This window comes from Orcinus orca, chromosome 17, assembly GCF_937001465.1.
Source record: "Orcinus orca chromosome 17, mOrcOrc1.1, whole genome shotgun sequence".
Lineage (NCBI taxonomy): Eukaryota > Metazoa > Chordata > Mammalia > Artiodactyla > Delphinidae > Orcinus > Orcinus orca.
The window spans coordinates 36726811-36748715 of NC_064575.1; positions in this window are offsets into that span (position 1 = coordinate 36726811).

Here is a 21905-nt window from a genome sequence, read left to right on the forward strand (position 1 = left end):
ATCAAGGCAAGACCCTCCACTAGCAAAAAGATTACAACTTGTTGAAGGCTCAGATTATGTTTAGCATTTCTTAGCAATAAAGTATTTTTCAATTAAGGTATGTACATTGTCTTTTTAGACATAATGCTACTGCAACTTAACAGATTATAGTGTAAAAATAACTTTTATATGAACTGGGAAATTTTTAAAAATTTGGGATTCACTTTATTGTGATATTTTCGTTATTGCAGTGGTCTGGAACCAAACCACAATACCTCCGAGGTATGCCTGTACATGTTCCATTCTCTTTGATCTAAAGACAAGCAATCACAAACTCTAAACCACAGAACCACATATACATCTTTAGCTCAAATCTAACTTGCTGAAAGCATTGTTTCCATTTAGGGTTCTGACTGCTGACTGCCTAACCTCCCATTTAGTAGTTCCACCCTCCTCTCCATTTTTCCCCGTCTCTCCAATTAAAATATCTACATCCCTTCCTTCAAATAATTGCTCCCTCTTTCAATCCTTTCTTCCCTTGGCTTATATAGCACTAGAGTCTCTCACTTCTCCTACAAATGTTTTGTCTGAACTTTCTATCTGATAGATTTCTTCTCCATGATCTTATTTTGTAAATTGAGATTCTCATCTCACCAAAAATAGTTCAATGATGACAGAATGCCCAGATATTATGTACAGCATCTGGCAGAGTATAGATGAGAAATATTTGTTGAAAGAGTAAAAGAAAAAAGAAGGAAGGCAGGCAGACAGGTGAAGGAGAGGAAGAATTAATGAAGCTAATTTCCTAATTTTCCCATCAAAAGAATAAAGTTTATTTCCTTTTCTTTTAAGAAAAAGTAAGTCTCTTTTTCTATTAATTACTGTGACTGAATGTGCATATTGTCATTGCATTGAACCAAGCACTAGTTAGGACACAAGATTTTGTTTCCTAACATTGACAAATGGAAAATTTTACCTATTAGTGGCATATTTACTAAAGTCAGACATACAGAGTTCACAGATTGTATATTTTCACAAGGAAGGACACCCATCTAGCTATCAGTAGATGGAGAAATTGGTCATAACTAGCATACCAGATTCTTTTCATATGAACCCTCCTGTGAACTAAACCTCATTCTCTTTAAAATAATTACTCCTACCAACAAAAAATCCTTTAAATTTATATAAGTGTACTCATGCCTTATGTGTTCTTTTTTCTCTAGCTTCTTTGGCCGACATTTAATTGGCTGTGGTGGTGAGATAGATCTATATTACTGTGTTTTGATAATTTGGCTTATGAATTGGCAGTTACCTAAGTGAAAAAGTGGTGCAGAGTATCAGACTCACAATGATGCATTTCCTTCTTTTAGGACTTAGTCCATCAAATCTACTCTAGCTTTGTATCTCTCTGATGCCCACAAATAATATTCTTTTAATTTAACGAACTTACCTATTTTTTTTCAGCAGTTGAATTAATCTGTTACAAGCTATTCCAGTATTGTAAAAAGCAGAAAATACCTAAATCCATTCTTACCTCCACAATTTTGCTATGTATCTTCCTCCCTGAAATGTTTCTTATGCAAGTCTTCAAATGCTTTCTGAAGTGACATCATTCAGTATGAGTAAAGGAAAGGCTGGTGTCAGATTTAATATAAAAGACATTCTTAGAAATAATACAGTGATGTATTCTTGCCCTTTGAGAAAGAACAGCACAGCTCATACCAAAGAGGATTCAAACTTGCAGTAGGTTTAAGTCTAGAAAACACAATATATCAGAGGCAGCTTGCCCAGTGAAATGCTGTGAGTTTTATCATTGTCATAAATATTTCTAAGAAACACTGAAGGATTTGAACCAAAAAGGATAAGCTCTCTATTTATAATAGTAATATGATAAAGTTAAAGAGGATATTGTATTGAAAACCTGGCTTTGCTCCAGTCATTGGAAAAAGAAGTTGCAGACAGAAATACAGAATGACTAAGAGAACCCCCACGAATATTATTGTTTTCTTTTTACTTTTATTGAGCATGCCGCTCAGTCTTATAAGGATATTACTTGTATTAACACCTTTGCATGCATTAACCTTCTACAGTAGTTGTCCCCATTTTGCAGATAGAAAAAAATGGCACAGAGACAAAGTCAGAGCTGGGGTTAAAACCAATCTCAGGGATTGTAACAGCTCTGACATACTAAAGCTGGCATTGCATTGAGACAAAACTCAACCAGTAAACTGACCTTTTGAGAGCAGATCTAACAAATGAAGTAATAACACCAACATACACCCACCTCCAGTAATGTCAATCCTAAGGGAGAATTCAGGAAGCATGAAGATTATCTACCTTGTCATCAAGTGGAAAAGGGGTTCCACTTATTTGCTGAATTTAATAATATCTTTATTTACTAGCTCTTCAGTGCCAAGTTTTAGACTACTAATTCAGTTGAAACATTTCAAAGGCTAGAAGGAAATAAAATAATATTTCTTAGTTTATGTTGCATTAAACTCCCTTCCCCAACAGTTATCAACTTGCAAGTCAAGTTCAAAGTAATTCTTTCTCAAAATGTCTCCCCTCCTTGCATTGGCCTCCGTGGAACTCGCTCTATAAAAATCTATGTCTACACATTTTTTTGTTTCCATTTTAATGTTAATTCCAATCTTATAAAATAATATTCAAATAAATAAAAGGTATGGCTGGTAACTTTCAGGCACATACCAACTATGAGATTTTAAAAATTATTGGCATTTGTATGCCTGTAAAAAAAAAAAAAGGAAGAAAAATTAGAGTTAGCAATTACAGTTCCTTTCACTCTCATAGATTTTAGATAACTACTCCTACTCCTCTACAATTCCCCTCATTTCTATAAATTTCCATGTTTTTCATCTTCTTGGGAATTCACCCAGACCATTTATATATTGTTATTACTATAAATATATATAAATGTATATAAAATTAATAAAGAGTAACTTGAACTCATAATAAATAATGTTGATTAAAATACATAGTAGGCTTCTATTAATTTATAAACTTCATATGAATAATATTGTTGATATCCTTCTGGAACATGGGGTTTTTTTTGGTATTTTAATGTCCAGATGTGTATGTTTTATTTTTTTTAAAGGAATCTCATTATCTTTATTTTTTTAATTTTTATTTATATTGGAGTATCATTGATTAACAATGTTGTGTTAGTTTCAGGTGTACAGCAAAGTGACTCAGTTATACATATACATGTATAAGTTCTTATTCAAATTCCTTTCTGATTTAGGTTATTACAGAATATTGAGCAGAGTTCCCTGTGGTGTACAGTAGGTCCTTGTTAGTTATGTATTTTAAATATAGCAGTGTGTAGGTGTCAATCTCAAACTCCCTATCTATCCCTCCCCCCACCCCTCCCTCCCCAGTAACCAAAAGTTCATGCTCTGAGTCTGTCAGTCTGTTTCTGTTTTGTAAATAAGTTCATTTGTATCATTATTTTAAGATTCCACATATAAGCAATATCATATTATATTTGACTTTGTCTGACTTACTTCATTTAGTATGATAATGTACAGATCCATCTATGTTGCTGCAAATGGCATTATTTCATTCTTTTTTATGGCTGGGTAATATACCATTGTATATATGTACCACTTCATCTTTATCCATTCCTCTTTTGGTGGACATTTAGGTTGCTTCCATGTCTTGGATATTGGGGACAGTGCTGCCAGGAACATTGGGTGCATGTATAATTTCTAACCATGTTTTTCTCCAGACATGCGCCCAGGAGTGGGATTGCTGGATCATATGGTAGCTCTATTTTTAGTTTCTTAAGGAACCTCCATACTGTTCTCCATAGTGGCTGTACCAATTTACATTCCCACCAACAGTGTAGAAGGTTCCCTTTTCTTCACACCCTCTCCAGCATTTATTGTTTGCAGATTTTTTGATGATGGCCTTTCTGACTGGTGTGAGGTGATATCTCATTGTAGTTTGCTTTGCCTTTTTCTAGTACTTAGCAATGTTGAGCAAATTTCATGTGACTCTTGGCATCTGCATGTCTTCTTTGCAGAAATGTCAATTTAGGTCTTCTGCCCAGTTTTTGATTGGGTTGTTTGCTTTTTGATATTGAGCCACATGAGCTGCTTGTAAATTCTGGAGATTAATCCCTTGTTGGTCACAGTGTTTGCAAATATTTTCTCCCATTCTATGGGTTGTCTATTCATTTTGTTTATGGTTTCCATTGATGTGCAAAAGCTTTTGAGTCTAATTAGGCCCCATTTGTTTATTTTTGTTTGTATTTCCATTACTCTAGGAGATAAGGAAAAATATTACTGAAATTTATGTCGCAAAGCATTCTGCCTATGTTTTCCCCTAAGAGTTATATAGTATCTGGTCCTACATTTAGGTCTTTTATCCATGTTGAGTTTTTTTTTTAATTTACATGAAGCTGTCCAGTTTTCCCAGCACCATTTATTGAAGAGACTGTCTTTTCTCCATTGTATAGTCTTGCCTTCTTTGTCATAGATTAGGTGACCATAGGTGTGTGGGTTTATCTCTGGACTTTCTATCCTGTTCCATTGATCTATATTTCTGTTTTTGTGCCACTACCATACTGTTTTGATGACTGTGGCTTTGTAGTATAGTTAGAAATCAGGGCGCCTGATTGCTCCATCTCTGTTTCTCTTTCTCAAGATTGCTTGGGTTATTCAGGATCTTTTGTGTCTCCATACAGATTTTAAGACTTTTTTGTTCTAGCTCTGTGAAAAGTGCCATTGGTAATTTGATAGGGATTACATTGAATCTGCAGATTGCCTTGGGTAATATAGTCATTTTGATAATATTCTTCCAATCCAAGAACATGGAATATCTTTCCATCCGTTTGCGTCACCTTTGATTTCTTTCATCAGTGTCTTATAGTTTTTGGACTACAGGTCTTTTGTCTCCTTAGGTAGGTTTATTCCTAGGTATTTTATTCTTTTTGAGGTGATGGTAAATGGGATTGTTTCTTTAATTTCTCTTTTCAATCTTTCATTGTTAGTATATAGAAATGCAACAGACTTCTGGGTATCCTGCAACTTTACTGATTCATTGATAAGCTCTAGTAGTTTTCTGGTAGCATCTTTAGGATTTTCTATGTATAGTATCATGTCATCTGCAAACAGTGATAGTTTTACTTCTTCTTTTATAATTTGGGTCCATTTATTTGTTTTTTTTTTCTGATTGCTGTGGCTAGGACTTCCAAAACTATGTTGCATAAAAGTGGCAAGAGTGGACATCCTTGTCTTGTTCCTGATCTTAGAGGAAATGATTTCAGCTTTTCACCATTGATTATGATTTTAGCTCTTGGTTTGTCATATATGGCCTTTATTATGTTGAGGTGTGTTCCCTCTATGCCCACTTTCTGGAGAGTTTTTATTATAAATTGTTGAATTTTGTCAAAAGCTTTTTCTACATCTATTGAGATGATAATGTGGTTTTTATTCTTCAATTTATTGATGTGATGTATCACACTGATTGATTTGTGGATATTGAAAAATCATTGCATCCCTGGGATAAATCCCACTTGCTCATAGCGTATGATCCTTTTAATGTGTTGTTGGATTCGGTTTGCTAGTATTTTGCTGAGGATTTTTGCATCTCTTTTCATCAGTGATATTGGCCTATAATTTTATCTTTTGTGGTACTTTTGTCTGGTTTTGGTATCAGGGTGATTGTGCCCTCACAGAATGAGTTTAGGAGTGTTCCTTCATCTGCAATTTTTGGGAATAGTTTGAGAAGGATAGGTTTTAGCTCTTCTCTAAATGTTTGATAGAATTTGCCAGTGAAGCTATTTGATACTGGACTTTTGTTTGTTGGGAGTTTTAAAGTCAGTTTCAATTTCAGTACTTCTGATTGGTCTGTTCATATTTTCCATTTCTTCCTGCTCAGTCTTGGAAGGCTGTATGTTTCTAAGAATTTGTCCATTTCTTCTAGGTTGTCCATTTTATTCCGTATAGCTCCTTGTAGTGATCTCTTATGATCCTTTGTATTTCTGTGGTGTCCATTGTAACTTCTTTTTCATTTCTAATTTTATTGACTTGAGCCCTCTCCCTTTTTTTCTTGATGAATCTGGCTCAAGATTTATCAATTTTGTTTATGTTTTCAAAGAACTAGCTTTTAGTTTCATTGATCTTTTCTGTTGTTTCCTTCATCTCTATCTCATTTATTTCTGCTCTGGTCTTTATGATTTCTTTCCTTCTACGAACTTTGGGTTTTGTTTGTTCTTCTTTCTCTAGTTGCTTTAGGTGTAAGTTTAGGTTGTTTGAGATTTTTCTTATTTCCTGAGGTAAGATTGTATTGCTATAAACTTCCCTGTTAGGACTACTTTTGCTGCATCCCATAGGATTTGAGATCATTGTGCTTTCATTGTCATTTGTCTCTAGGTATTATTTTAATTATCTCTTTGATTTCTTCAGTGATCCGCTGGTTGTTTAGTAGCATATTGTTTAGCCTCCTCGTGTTTGTGTTTTCACAGATTTTTTCTTGATGTTTATTTCTAATCTCATAGCATTGTGGTTGGAAAAGATAAGCTTGGTATGATTTCAATTTTCTTAAATTTACTGAGGCTTGCTTTGTGGCCCAGCATGTGATCAAACCTGGAAGATGTTCCATGGGCACTTGAGAATAATGTGTATTCTGCTGCTTTTGGATGGAATGCTCTACAAATATCAATGAAGTCTACCTGGTCTAATGTGTTATTTAAGGCCTGTGTTTCCTTGGTTGTCTTCTGTCTGGATGATCTGTCCATTGATGAAAGTGGGTTATTAAAGTGCCCCACTATTATTGTGTTAGCATCGATTTCTCTTTATGGCTGTTAGTATTTGCCTTATATATTGAGGTGCTCCTATATTGGGTAAGCATATATTTACAATTGTTATATCTTCTTGGATTGATCATTTGATCATTATGTAGTGTCCTTCTTTGTCTCTTGTAAAAGACTTTATTTTAAAGCCTAGTTTGTCTGATATGAGTATTGCTACTCCAGCTTCCTTTTGATTTCCATTTGCATGGAATACATTTTTCCATTCCCTCACTTTCAGTCTGTATGTGTCCCTAGATCTGAAGTGGTCTCTTGTAGACAGCATATACATGGGTCTTGTTTTTGTAACCATTCAGCCAGTCTATGTCTTTTGGTTGGAACATTTACATTTAAGGTAATTATCAATATGTATATTCTTATTGCCATTTTGTTAATTGTTTTGGATTTGTTTTTGGAGGTCTGTTTTCCCCTTCCTCTTTTGTACTCTTCTCTTGTGATTTGATGACTGACTTTAATGTTGTGTTTGGGTTCCTTTTCCTTTTGTGTGTGTATCTATTGTAGAATTTCAGTTTGCAGTTACCATGAGGTTTTGATATAGCAGTCTATGTATAAACAAGATTGTTTTATGTTGCTGGTCTTTTAATTTGAAATGCATTTGCAATATTTTCTATTTGTGCTCTCCTCTTGTCACAATTGCTGGTTTTGATATCATATTTATGCGTGGATGATTTCCTACCTTTACTGTATGTTTGCCTTTACTGGTGAGCTTTTCCATTAATAATTTTCTTGTTTCTAGTTGTGGGCTTTTACTTTCCACTTAGAGAAGTTCCTTTAGCATTTGTTGCAAAGTTGGTCTGGTGGTGCTGAATTCTCTTAGCTTTTGCTCATCTGTAAACCTTTTGATTTCTCCATTGAATCGGAATGAGAGCCTTGCTGGGTAGAATATTCTTGGTTGTAGGTTATTCCCTTTCATCATTTTAAAAATATTGTGTCACTCCCTTCTGGCCTGCAGAGTTTCTGCTGAGAAATCAGCTGATACCTTATGTGAAATCCCTTGTATGTTATTTGTTGCTTTTCCCTTGTTGCTTTTCATATTTTTTCTTTGTCATTAATTTTTGTCAGTTTGATTACTATGTGTCTCAGTGTGTTCCTCCCTGGGTTTATCCTGCCTGGGACTCTCTGCACTTCCTGGACTTGGGTGGCTGTTTCCTTTTCCATGTCAGGGAAATCTTCAGCTATTATCTCTTTCAGTATTTTCTCAGGTCCTTTCTCTCTGTCTTCCCCTCTGGGACCTCTGTAATGCAGATGTTGGTGTGTTTAGTGTTGTCCCAGAGATCTCTGAAACTGTATTCTTTTCATTCTTTTTTTTTTTATTCTGTTCTGCAGTAGTGATTTCCACCATTCTGTCTTCCAGGTCACTTATCTGTTCTTTTGGTTCAGTTATTCTGCTATTGATTCCTTCTAGTATATTTTTTCATTTCAGTTACTGTATCGCTCATCTCTGTTTGTTTGTTCTTTAGTTCTTCTAGGTCTTTGTTAAACATTTCTTGTATCTTTTTGATCTCTGCCTCCGTTCTTTTTCCAAGACCTCAGATCATCTTTACTGTCATTACTCTGAATTCTTTTGGGGGCAGGTTTTCTATCTCCACTTCATTTAGTTGTTATTCTGGGGTTTTATCTTGCACCTTCATCAGGGACATATTTCTCTGCTATCTCATTTGATCTAACTTGCTATGATTGCGGTTTCCATTCCACAGGCTGCAGAATTGTAGTTCTTCTTGCTTCTGCTGTCTGGCCCCTGGTGGATAAGGCTGTCTAAGAGGCTTGTGCAGGCTTCCTGGTGGGAGAGTCTGGTACCTGCTCACTGGTGGGTGGAGCTGCATATTGTCCCTCTGGTGGGCAGCGCTATGCTCAGGAAGACTTTAAGCAGCCTGTCTGATGAGGGGGTCTGTGTTCCTGCGTTGTTTGTGGTTTGACTTGAGGCATGTTAGCACTGGAGCCTACAGCCTGTTGGGTGGGGCCAGGTCTTGGGGAGACATTGGTGGCCTCTGGAGGGCTCATGCCAATGAGTACTCCCTAGGACTGCCACTACCTGTGTCTTCATCTCTGCAGTGAGCCACAGCTGCCCCTCACCTCTGCAGGAGACCCTCCAATACTAGCATGTAGGTCTGGTGCAGTCTCTTATGAGGTCACTGTTTTTTTCCCTAGGTGCTGGTGTACATGAGACCTTTTTGTGCACCCTCCAAGAGTGGAGTTTCTGTTTCCCCCAGTCCTGTGGAATTCCTGCTGGCCTTCAAAGCCAGATTCTCTGGGGCTCCTCCTCCCGTTGCCAGATGCCCAGTCTGAGGAGCCTGATGTGGATCTCAGAATTTTCATCCCTATGGGAGAACTTCTGTGGTATAATTAGTTTCCAGTTTGCGGGTTGCCCACCAGCAGGTATGGGATTTGATTTTATCACAATTGCGTCCCTCCTACCATCTCATTGTGGCTTGTCTTTGGATGTAGGATATCTTTTTTTTTGGTAGATTCCAGTGCTTTTTTGTCAATGGCTGTTCAGCAGTTAATTGTGATTTTGATATTTTTGTAAGAAAAGGTAAGCTCACATCCTTCTACTCTGCCAACTTGTCTCTGTCTGTGAGACTCATATACATGAGCATATTTTGATTTACTTATTTATCTTTCTACAAAGGGATATTGAAGTTTGGGCCATTATTTTAAAAATGTGTCTCAATAATTTCATCATATATGGTTCTTCGGACTCATATGCACATTTCACTATGTACTTATAATTGCAACTGTTCTGCCATAAGCCCTGTGAATTTTCAAGTAAACTCTTTTACCAAGTTATTCTCCAACATATTAAGTGATCTATGAGTGCCCCTGTTTCTTTCTCTGTGTCAGTACTTTGTATTGGTGAGACTGTTGGCATATTGCGGTATTATATATACATATATATATATACACACACATACATCTACTAATGGGTGTGACATGGTTATTTTTTATCTTGCATTTAACAAATTTAGTTTTTGTATGTTTAGTTAGCCAATAAGTTTTCGTATTATACAATTTGCATTTACAAGATATTCTTCACTTGTTCTTCTGTTGGATTTTGAATTGTCATCTATGAACTTCTGTAAATTCTTCATATTGCTGGATAGTAATCTGTTGTCACATTATGAGCTATTTGCACTTCTTTCTATTTGTTGCTAGTCTTTCAAGAGAAGGTTTTTTTTGGTCAGAAAATTCTTAAGTCTCTTAATAACATATTTTTCTACGTTCTGTCTAAATTATTTTGCTATTCATAATCAAGTATTTAAAGAAAAATATATTTAACATGAGAAGGATATTTAATTATATTTATTTGCCATATGGATAACCAATTATCCTATTACGGTTTATCAAAAAAAAATCTTTTTTCCTACTGATTCGCAATGCCCAATATGCTGTATATCACACATACCATCTGCAGTGTACGTCTGTTTTTCAGCTACACATTCTTTTCCATGGGTATCACTGCACACCAGGACAGTTTTACTATTCTAGCTTTAAAAATCCTACTTATCATTTTATGTTATTTATTCTTGATAATTTATTTTAATAAAAATTTTATTACCACCTTGTCAACTTATAAATAATGCACTGTTAGAATTTTAAAAAGACCGGTATTGCATAATGACCTAAAGGACAAACTCCTTTGTATGTTTCTATCTTTGAGACGATTTCACACATACAAACTTACCTGTGCTTTCTGTCTTGTTTCCAGGTAAGAAAGTTCCTAGATATAAAAGTTTATTCTTCAAAATGTGTCTAATATATATATATAAACTTCAACTAAATATTAAAAAAACAACAGTACCAAATTTTTCAAAAAATGAGCAAAAATTTGAAGAGACAGCTCACAAGAATGATAAACAAATGAACAAAAACCACATAATTGGATTCTCAACATTATTCTTCAATAACACAATTTAAATCCACACTAAGGTATTAATACATATCTTTTATAATAACAAAACAAACAATGCCCAGAATTTACAAGGATTTAGAGCAACTAGAACTCTCATACAGTCTTGCCAGGGATGTAAAAGGGTAAAACCACTTTGAAGAATTGTTTGGCAATTTTTGAAAAGAGTAAAACACAGTTATCTTGTGACACAATCATTCCACTCTTAAGTATATAAACAAATGAACTGACAAGGTATGATTTAACAAAGACTTGTACACGCATTTCTATAGCAGCTTTGGCTGCAACAACCAAAATTTAAAACCACTGAAATACCTATCAAAAGATGAATGGATGAACAAAATGTATATCTGACAATGGGATAATACTGACCAATAAAAAGAAATGAATTACTTACATACTTGAAGACACCGATAAGTTATATTAGTGAAAGACATAAATAAATACATATTGTATACTTCCATTTATATAAAATTCTAGTAAGTACAAATTAACCTCTAGTCAAAAGCAGAACAGTTGTTGTTCCAGACATGGAGGGTGGTAGGGATGGTCTACAAAATGTAACATTCTATATGTGATTGTGTCAGAGATTTCAGTGGACATTTGTAAAACTAAAAGAATTACTGAACATAAATTATACTTTGTTGAAATTTATTTTTAAAAATTACATATTTTCTACCCCAAAATAAATAATTTTAAAATAAATCTATTACATATAAGTTTTACAAGTCTATTATCATAACATAAGCTTTAATAATGAAAACACGTGAAAGATTATAACATCATTACTCTTGAGGAAAAGCAAATAAAAACATGAGATGCCACTTTTCGCTGTTAGTGTCAAAAACACGTGCTTTTATATACAGAAAGTCATCTGTTATTTTAAATATACTGTATAATAAAACTAATTTTTGAAATGGCTGAAGCAATGTAACATTCAATTCCACAAAACCATAATTTACAATAAAAGATATAATTGTTAATATCTTTTTGAGTTTACATTCAATATATTTGAAGAGTTTTACATAATTTTTTTCTGAATTTTCAACATTTAAGGTAAGATTAAATTTATTCTCTACAGGATGAATATTTTCCTACTAGAAAATTTGGCTGATCTGAAATATGAGGTAAAAAATTAATAAAAATACGACTCTATGTAAAACTCTCATAATATTAATGAAAACCAACCCTTTCTACAAAAAAGGCCATCTGTGTAACATTCCATACAAAAAATTAAATTTTATTTTTTAATTGTCCTTCTAGACACAATGATTTTTTTCAGTATTTCATTGTTTTCAGGATTTTCAGTTATACTTTATATATGTGTTTTAATAAGAATAATTTTTAATCTAAAATCTGGCCATTTTAATTTCCCTGCTTCATCAAAAAGATTACATTTTAATATAAAGTTTGGGATTCAATATATAAGTGAGAACATGGAAAACAATAAATTGTGATGCTCCCGAATTGTGTTTTTTCAAATAAACAGACAATAATGCTGTTAAATTCTGAAGTGACCCAGAATTTAAATGGTGCAGAGTGCTTTTTCATTAAGATTGAAATCACTATGATCAATCTAATAACTAATAAGACCAAAGTTAAAATTTTAAATATTCCATTCCATTTCTAAAATATTTGTTAGAAATTCTAATTCTAAAGTTTTGGCTGAAGTAAATTTAAAAACTGGGAAAGAGCTTTAATTAAGATAAAGTGTATTAATTCCAATATATGATTGCTAGCAGTTCTGGCTGTTGACCTAAACAAAAAGGTAAAATGAGGCACGTTCAAAATTGTCAAAACAAAAATGTGTTTATTTGGGAATAGCGGAGGAATTGTAATTCAGGACATGCAAATAGCAAGATACAGGTGAGTCAGCTGAGGGTTTGGGGTAGGCTGTAAATATATGCAGAGAATGTAAAGAGGGGAGAGTTAAATGAGAGTTGGTTGAAATAAAAAACAAATGGAGAACTGCTTTGAAAATTCCCCGAGCAGACAAAACCAGTCCAGTCACACAAACAAAGCTCAATTCAGCTTATTTTCTGAGACCAACCTGATTGGGTCATCTCATGCCTCTGGTAAGCATAAGCAAAGCTTCTCAAGGTTGATATGAGGTAATCCCTGACCAACTGACCAAGTCCCTGTCATTTAACAAAGTTAGGTAATCAGGTAATCCCTGACCAACTCCCTGTCATTTAAGAAAGTTCCAATATTATCAGTTTTCTGTAAATCAAGCATTTACAGGAAGTCAATCTCTCTGTCCTTAAGGTTTGTTTTCCTGAGGGTACATGTGTGAGACTTTCCATTTTATATTCTCTGGTTCCATTCTTTCACATTTTCCCCTTTCGTTCAAGATCTTTTGCGAAAAGCATCTCTGATCAAGTATCATTCAGCTGTTAATTGTTGTCAAAGGTATAGTTTTTTATAGGTGGATTGCATTATATGTCCCATGGATCTGAGGAGAGCTGTCCTCAGGTATCTTTCTCATGAAGCTGAGGAGCATCATGCTCAGGTGTCTTGTCCCACAGAGGAGGAAAATGATGGGGAGTTTCATTGGCTTCATTTGAAAGGATTGAAAAACGAAGAATCTCAGTTATGTCTTTCTGTGGTGGATGGTTTAGTTTCCATGGTCAGTCGAGTTTCAGGAAAAGCCTTTGAAAGGAAAAGAATTTAAATTTGTACATACATTTGTGAGGAAGGTATTTGTTTACTATTACAAAATAGTGGAAATAAACTGATGACCAGAAGCCCAATGATAGCTGTTGATTGAAATATGCTTCTCAACCAGTTTCCCTAACTGTTTATGTTTAATAGATCAAAAATGTCCCAAGGTTCAGGAGCTTGGTCAACTTCTGCTTGGTACTGTCCTTTGTTATTTTTAGTTCTTGTGTATTTTCCTGACCTATTGACAAATAACATTCTTGGTGAAGTAGGGCACAAGTTCCCCCTTGCTGAGCAATGAGGAGATATTCAGTCTCTGAGGTTTTTTAGTACTGCTTTTGAAAGGCTATTTATTTGGGTTTGTTAATATTTAAAAACTTGGACAGAAGCATTGAAAGTGGTAGACATAACTATAAAACGATTGTGAATTCGTTTTTCAAATTCTGCTGTTTCAACCTAAGGAAAAAGTTTTTGGTGAATGCATGCCCAAGTCCTTTCTATCTACTGTATTGTTATTTGTAGTCATTCACCCAAACTATAACCTTCCCAGCTCTGATGTATCTTTTTAAGTTAATAAGAGAAAAATCCCAGATTAGGTATATAAGAAGTAGAAGGAAGAGTTTTTCTAATTTTGGAATCATGGGTGAGGGCAACAATCACACAGTGTACCTTCCAATTAAGAGGAAGGATAGAGTATACATTTTTTTCCACATGAAAAAAAAATGCCCAATGTCTTGTAAGGATAAGGCATAATTGGGTCCCTTTGCTTAGATTCCTTTTCTGGAATGAAAGGCGGCATCTTATGATCATAAATATACTTATTATACAGAGCACATGATAATCTGGTCCATTCACATTATGAGAATGTTTATTCGAGCACCTTAAATTTCTATAGATCTGAAGTAACAAGTGAACCGATCTAGTATAAGTAAGATTTTGGGGGAGGTCTGGAAGATCTTTAGGGGAGAAGCAAGTTTAATTAAGTTTCCACCATTCACCAGATTTTTGGTCAATTCCCAGTGACATACCATTGAGTGGGAGAACATCAGCTTCTCTTTTCCCAGTATTATTATTGTTTTCATTTCCATTATGGAGTTACATTAAGGGAGGAGATGATATAAGCTTGTATATTCCAATGGGGAGTGAGTTCATGTTCCCAAAGATATATAAAATATTACAGTTACAATTTTTCAGTGGGAGATACCCTAGAGTTTTGCCATGCTCATCATTGTTTTGAAACATAAAGAAAAGTTTGGGATAAGAGTCCAGACCTGAGTGAGGGGCATTCCTTTACGAGTTGGGGGTACCCAATGGAAAGCCGTAGTATCTGGTGCCAATCTTCTGGAAGGGAGGACATGTGCGGTTTCAAAGCTACCAAAGGAAAATCCTACATCTTTACCACATGTTTTACTGTCCTTCTAAAGACAGAAGCTAGGCCACCAGTCCATGTTCATCATGAGTATTGTTTGCTCTGGCACAAATCTAACAATCAATAAGTTTAGTAGAATCAGAGAATTTTTGTAAGGTGTGGATACAAGGATGTGCTAAAGCTAAAGTAAAGGGCAGTAGGAAAACAAGGGAAAGAACAATTGAAGGCCTGAATGACATGATTTAACCAGATATAGAGTGAGAAGAAAAAAAATAAGTTATGCAGGCCTGGTCCATATATCTTAGGCAAGCTGTCTACTTCACATGCCATCTACTTCAGTCCCTAGAAATTTTCATCTTTAGGTCACAAGTTAGTATACATGTCTCTTCAGATTTGGGGGCTTCTTTAGTTGTGACACATGAATCCTTGAAGTTTGGCTGCACCAGGATTAGTTAATATCACCTAAGGCAGGGTCCCTTCCAGCAAGGTTAAAGAAGAGTCTTTTGGGAAATGTCTTTTCTGATAGATGAAACCTCTGGGCTGTAAGGTGTGATGTTTGACATCTTTGTCTCCTGGAAGTGCACTGTGGAAAGATTGCTCTATCAGAGCATGGTTATTTTCTATGGGCTTGATTAAGCCTTTGCAAAATTGAAAGATATCCTTCTTTATTAGCTGTGGGTCAAAAGAAGTGGGAGGCTAAGTGCATCAGCTGTCTTGTAATTATTTTAAAAGACATAAGTTTTTGCATCCTGAAGGAAGTAAATCTAAGATTTAGAAGAACCAACAGTAATACTCTTGGCCAGGGTATTTGGAGGGTTTCCACTAATTCAGCTAACTGAATCTTAATAATTAGATCTGTATGCTTGGCCAGTCCTGAAGACTAAGCATGATAAGCACAATGAAGGTGCTACAGAACTGGCCAGACAATACAGACTTGTCAAAATATTTGATAAGTAAAGTGCATTCTCCAATCACTATGAAGTTCAAGGGGGGGGTCCCCAACTAGAAGTAACCTTTTCTAATGGGATTTAGCTACAGAAGAAGCAGTCACATATCTTCATGAAAAACTTCAGTCCAATGTGAAAATATACAAACCATTAGCAGAACATTCATGAGTGGGGGTGATTGCATGAAATCCGCTTCCCAAATCTTAGATGGTTCATTGGGTAAATGAAAATATCCAGGAATAGTTTGGATAGGTTTCCCTGGGTTAAATTTAGAACACATGGAACAAGCGAGATAAGCGCTTTCTGCAGCCTTATCAATGTTTCCCCACCAATATTGATTCATGAACATTATCATTTTATCTGTAGGCCAATGATTTAATTTAGGTATGATAGTAATAGAAATGTTAAATTTTCTAGAGGGACCAGTTTGTTACTGGGTCTGAACCAGAGTTTCTTTTCTTCATGATACCAGCAGACCTTAGATCTCCAATTTTCTTTTTCTTCTTCAAGGGCCAGTTGTTGTATTTCCCTGGTGAATTCTCTTAGGTTGTCACTAGGGGAAGTAGTTTTCTGGACCATGAGAAAGGTTGGGTCTGTGGATCCTATAAGAGCAGCATTTTTGCAGAGATATCAGTGAGGTGCTTTACTTTGGATTCCAGAGAGAATGCCCAGGGACTTTAATAATAGCCAAAGCTGCATGCCAGAGTATGGCATCTCAATTTTGGGACATAAGGACCATTTTAAAATTTGTCTCCACTGGAAGTAAAGAAATCATGTTTCTATAATATTCCAAAATCATGGGGTACTCCAAAGGCATGACAAATACCAGTATAGTCGTTTGCAATTTTACCTTCTGCTAGAATACATGCTTGAATAAAAGCGTATCATTCAGCTTGTTGGGCTGAAGTGGACAAAGGTAGGGGTGCAGCCACAAGGACCTCAAAAGGAGTTGATATTCCATATCCAGCACAATATTTGCCGTTTTCATTTTTCAAGTAAGAGCCATCAGTAAACCATGAACAATTGACATTTGTCAAGTGGGTTTCTTATAACTCATTACAAGGGGTTGATAGGTGATTCATCAAACTCAAATAGATATGGGAGGTTTTGTCCATGGAAGGAGGAAAAGGAGTAACTGGATTGAGGTTGTTATGGTGAATGAGAGTGACATGAAGGTTGGTTAGCAAGAGAATATTTTTTATACATTTTTATTGATATATAAATGCTTTACAATGTTGTATTAGTTTCTGCTATACAACAAAGTGAATCAGCTATATGCATACATATATTCACATATCCCCTCCCTCTTGAGCCTTCCCTCTACCCTCCCTATTTCACTCCTCTAGGTTTTCACAAAGCACTGAGCTGATCTCCCTGTGCTATGCAGCAGCTTCCCACTACCTAGCTATTTTACATTTGGTAGTGTATATATGTCAATGTTACTTTCTCACTATGTCCCAGCCTCCCTTTCCCCCACTGTGTCCTCAAGTCCATTCTCAACGTCTGCATCTTTATTCCTGCCCTACCACTAGGTTCATCAGTACCATTTTTCTAGATTCCATATATATGTGTTAGCATACAGTATTTGTTTTCCTCTTTCTGACTTACTTCACTCTGTATGACAGATGCTAGGTCTATCCACCTCACTACAAATAACTCAATTTTGCTTTTTTTATGGCTGAGTAATATTTCATTGTATATATGTGCCACATTTTCTTTATCCATTCATCTGTCGATGGACATTTAGGTTGTTTCTATGTCCTGGCTATTGTAAATAGTGCTGCGATGAACACTGTGCTACATGTATCTTTTTGAATTACGGTTTTCTCAGGGTATATGCCCAGTAGTGGGATTGCTGGGTCATATGGTAGTTCTATTTTTAGTTTTTTTAAGGAACCTCCATACTGTTCTCCATAGTGGCTATATCAATTTATATTCCCACCAACAGTGCAGGAGGGTTCCCATTTCTCCACACCCTCTCCAGCATTGTTTGTAGGTTGTTTGTAGATTTTTTGATGATGGCCATTCTGACCAGTGTGAGATGATACCTCATTATAGTTTTGATTTGCATTTCTCTAATGGTTAGTGATGTTGATCATCTTTTCATGTGTTTGTTGGCCATCTGTATGTCTTCTTTGGAGAAATGTCTATATAGGTCTTCTGCCCATTTTTGGATTGGGTTGTTTGTCTTTTTGATATTGAGCTGCGTGAGCTACTTGTGTATTTTGGAGATTAATCCTTTGTCAGTTGCTTCATTTGCAAATATTTTTTCCCATTCTAGGGTTGCCTTTTTGTCTTGTTTATGTTTTCCTTTGCTGTGTAAAAGCTTTTAAGTTTCACTAGGTCCGATTTGTTTATTTTTGTTTTTATTTCCATTTCTCTAGGAGGTGGGTCAAAAGGATCTTTTGTGATTCATGTCATAGAGTGTTCTGCCTATGTTTTCCTCTAAGTTTTATAGTGTCTGGCATTACATTTAGATCTTTAATCCATTTTGAGTTTACTTTTGTGTATGGTGTTAGGGAGTGTTCTAATTTCATTCTTTAACATGTGGCTGTTTGGTTTTCCCAGCACCAATTATTGAAGAGGCTGTCTTTTCTCCATTGTATATTCTTGCCTCCTTTGTCAAAGATAAGGTGACCATGAGTGCATGGGTTTATCTCTGGGTTTTCTATCCTGTTTCATTGATCTATATTTCTGTTTTTGTGCCAGCACCATACAGTCTTGATTACCGTAGCTTTGTAGTATAGTCTGAAGTCAAGGAGCCTGATTCCTCCAGCTCCATTTTTCTTTCTCAAGATTGCTTTGGCTATTCGGGGTCTTTTGTGTTTCCATACAAATTGTAAAATATTTTGCTCTAGTTCTGTGAAAAATGCCAGTGGTAATTTGATTGGGATTGCATTGAATCTGTTGATTGCTTTGGGTAGTATAGTCATTTTCACAATGTTGATTCTTCCAATCCAAGCACATGGTATATCTCTCCATCTGTTTGTATCATCTTTGATTTCTGTCATTAATGTCTTATAGTGTTCTGCATACAGTCTTCTGCTCCTTAGGTAGGTTTATTCCTAGGTATTTTATTCTTTTTGTTGCAGTGGTAAATGGGAGTGTTTCCTTAATTTCTCTTCCTGATTTTTCATTGTTAGTACATAGGAATGCCAGAGATTTCTGTGCATTAATTTTGTATCCTGCTACTTTACCAAATTCATTGATGAGCTCTAGTAGTTTTCTGGTGGCATCTTTAGGATTCTCTATGTATAGTATCATGTCATCTGCAGACAGTGACACTTTTACTTCTTCTTTTCCAGTTTGGATTCCTTTTATTTCTTTTTCTTTTCTGATGGTCGTGGCTAAAATTTCCAAAACTATGTTGAATAATAGTGGTGAGAGTGGGCAACCTTTTCTTGTTCCTGATCTTAAAGGAAATGCTTTTAGTTTTTCACCATTGAAAGTGATGTTGGATGTGGGTTTGTCATATATGGCCTTTATTATGTTGAGGTAGGTTCCCTCTATGCACACTTCTGGAGAGTTTTTATCATAAATGGGTGTTGAATTTTATCGAAAGCTTTTTCTGCATCTATTGAGGTGATCATATGGTTTTTATCCTTCAGTTTGTTAACTTCGTGTATCACGTTGATTGATTTGCCTGTATTGAAGAATACTTGTCTTCCTGGGATACACCCCACTTGATCATGGTGAATGATCATTTTAATGTGTTGTCGGATTCTGTTTGCTAGTATTTTGTTGAGGACTTTTTCATCTATGTTCATCAGTTATACTGGCCTGTCATTTTCTTTTTTTTGACATCTTTGTCTGGTTTTGGTATCAGGGTGATGGTGGCCTCTAGAATGAGTTTGGGAGTGTTCCTCCTTCTGTTATATTTTTGAAGAGTTTGAGAAGGATAGGTGTTAGCTCTTCTCTAAAGGTTTGATAGAATTAGCCTGTGAAGGCTTCTGGCCCTGGGCTTTTGTTTGTTGGAAGATTTTTAATCACAGTTTCAATTTCACTGCTTGTGACTGGTCTGTTCATATTTTCTATTTCTTCCTGGCTCAGTCTTGGAAGGTTGTAGTTTTCTTAGAATTTGTCCATTTCTTCCAGTTGTCCATTTTATTAGCATATAGTTGCTTGTAGTAGTCTCTCATGATCCTTTGTATTTCTTCAGTGTTAGTTGTTACTTCTTTTTTGTTTCTAGTTCTGTTGATTTGTGTCTTTCCCTTTTTTTTCCTGATGAGTCTGGCTAATAGTTTATCAATTTTGTTTATCTTTTCAAATTAGTCTATAGTTTTATTGATCATTGCCATTGTTTCCTTCATTTCTTTTACACTTATTTCTGATCTGATCTTTATGATTTCTTTCCTTCTGCTAACTTTGGGGTATTTTTTTTCCTTCTTTCTCTGATTGCTTTAGGTGTAAGGTTAGGTTGTTTATTTGAGATTTTTCTTGCTTCTTGAGGTAGGATTGTATTGCTATAAACTTCCCTCTTAGAACTGCTTTTGCTGCATCCCACAGATTTTGGGTCATCCTGTTTCCATTGTCATTTTTTTCTAGGTATTTTTTGATTTCATCTTTGATTCCTTAAGTGATCTCTTGGTTATTGAGTAGTGTGTTGTTTAGCCTCCATGTGTTTGTGTTTTTTACAGATTTTTTCCTGTAATTTATATCTAGTCTCATAGCGTTGTGGTCAGAAAAGATGCTTGATATGATTTCAATTTTTTAAAATTTACCTAGGCTTAACTTGTGACCCAAGATGTGAACTATCCTGGTGAATGTTCCATGTGCACTTGAGAAGAAAGTGTATTCTGTTGTTTTTGGATGAAATGTCCTATAAGTATCAGTTAAGTCCGTCTGGTCTAATGTGTCACTTAAAGCTTGTGTTTCCTTATTTATTTTCTGTTTGGATGATATGTCCATTGGTGTGAGTGGGGTGTTAAGGTTCCATACTATTATCATGTTACTGTCGACTTCCCCTTTTATGGCTGTTAGCATTTGCCTTATGTATTCAGGTGCTTCTATATTGGGTGCATAAATATTTACAATTGTTATTTCTTCTTCTTGGATTGATCACTTGATCAATATGTAGTATCCTTCATCATCTCTTGTAATAGTCTTTATTTTAAAGTCTATTTTGTCTGATTTGTGTATTGCTACTCCAGCTTTCTTTTGAGGTCCATTTGCGTGGAATATCTTTTTCCATCCCCTCATTTTCAGTCTGTATGTGTCCCTAGGTCGGAAGTGGGTCTCTTGCAGACAGAATATATACACGTCTTGTTTTTGTATCCATTCAGCCAGTCTGTGTCCTTTGGTTGGAGCATTTAATCCATTCACATTTAAGGTAATTATCCATATGTATGTTCCTATTACCATTTTCTTAATTGTTTTGGGTTTGTTTTTGTAGGTCCTTTTCTTCTCTCATATTTCCCCACTTAGAGAAGTTCCTTTAATGTTTGTTGTAGAACTGGTTTGATGGGGCTGAATTCTCTTAGCTTCTGTTTCTCTGTAAAGGTTTTAATTTCTCCATTGAATCTGAATGAGATCCTTGCTGGTTAGAGTAATCTTGGTTGTAGGTTTTTCTCTTTTGTCATTTTAAATATATCCTGCCACTCCCATCTGGCCTGCAGAGTTTCTGCTGCAAAATCAGCTGATAACCTTATGGGGATTCCTTTGTATGTTATTAATTGCTTTTCCCTTGCTGCTTTTAATGTTTTTTCTTTGCATTTAATTTTTGACAGTTTGATTAGTACGTGTCTTGGTGTACTTCTCCTTGTGTTTACCGTGTACGGGAATATGTGCTAATGTTTTTTCTTTGCATTTAATTTTTGATAGTTTGATTAATATGTGTCTTGGTGTGCTTCTCCGTGTGTTTACCATGTACGGGAATGTGTGCTTCCTGGACTTGGGTGGCTATTTCCTTTTCATGTTAGGGAAGTTTTCGACTATAAGCTCTTCAAATATTTTCTCAGACCCTTGTTTTTTCTCTTCTTCTGGGGCCCCTATAATTCGAATTTGGGTGCATTTAATGTTATCTCAGAGGTCTCTGAGACTGTCCTCAATTTTTTTTTTTAATTGGAGTAAAATTGCTTTACAATTTTGTGTTAGTTTCTGCTGTACGATGAAGTGAATCAGCTATATGTATACCTACATCCACTCCCTCTTGGACCACCCTTCCCTCCTCCTCCCACCCATCTAGGTCATCACAGAGCACTGATCTGAGCT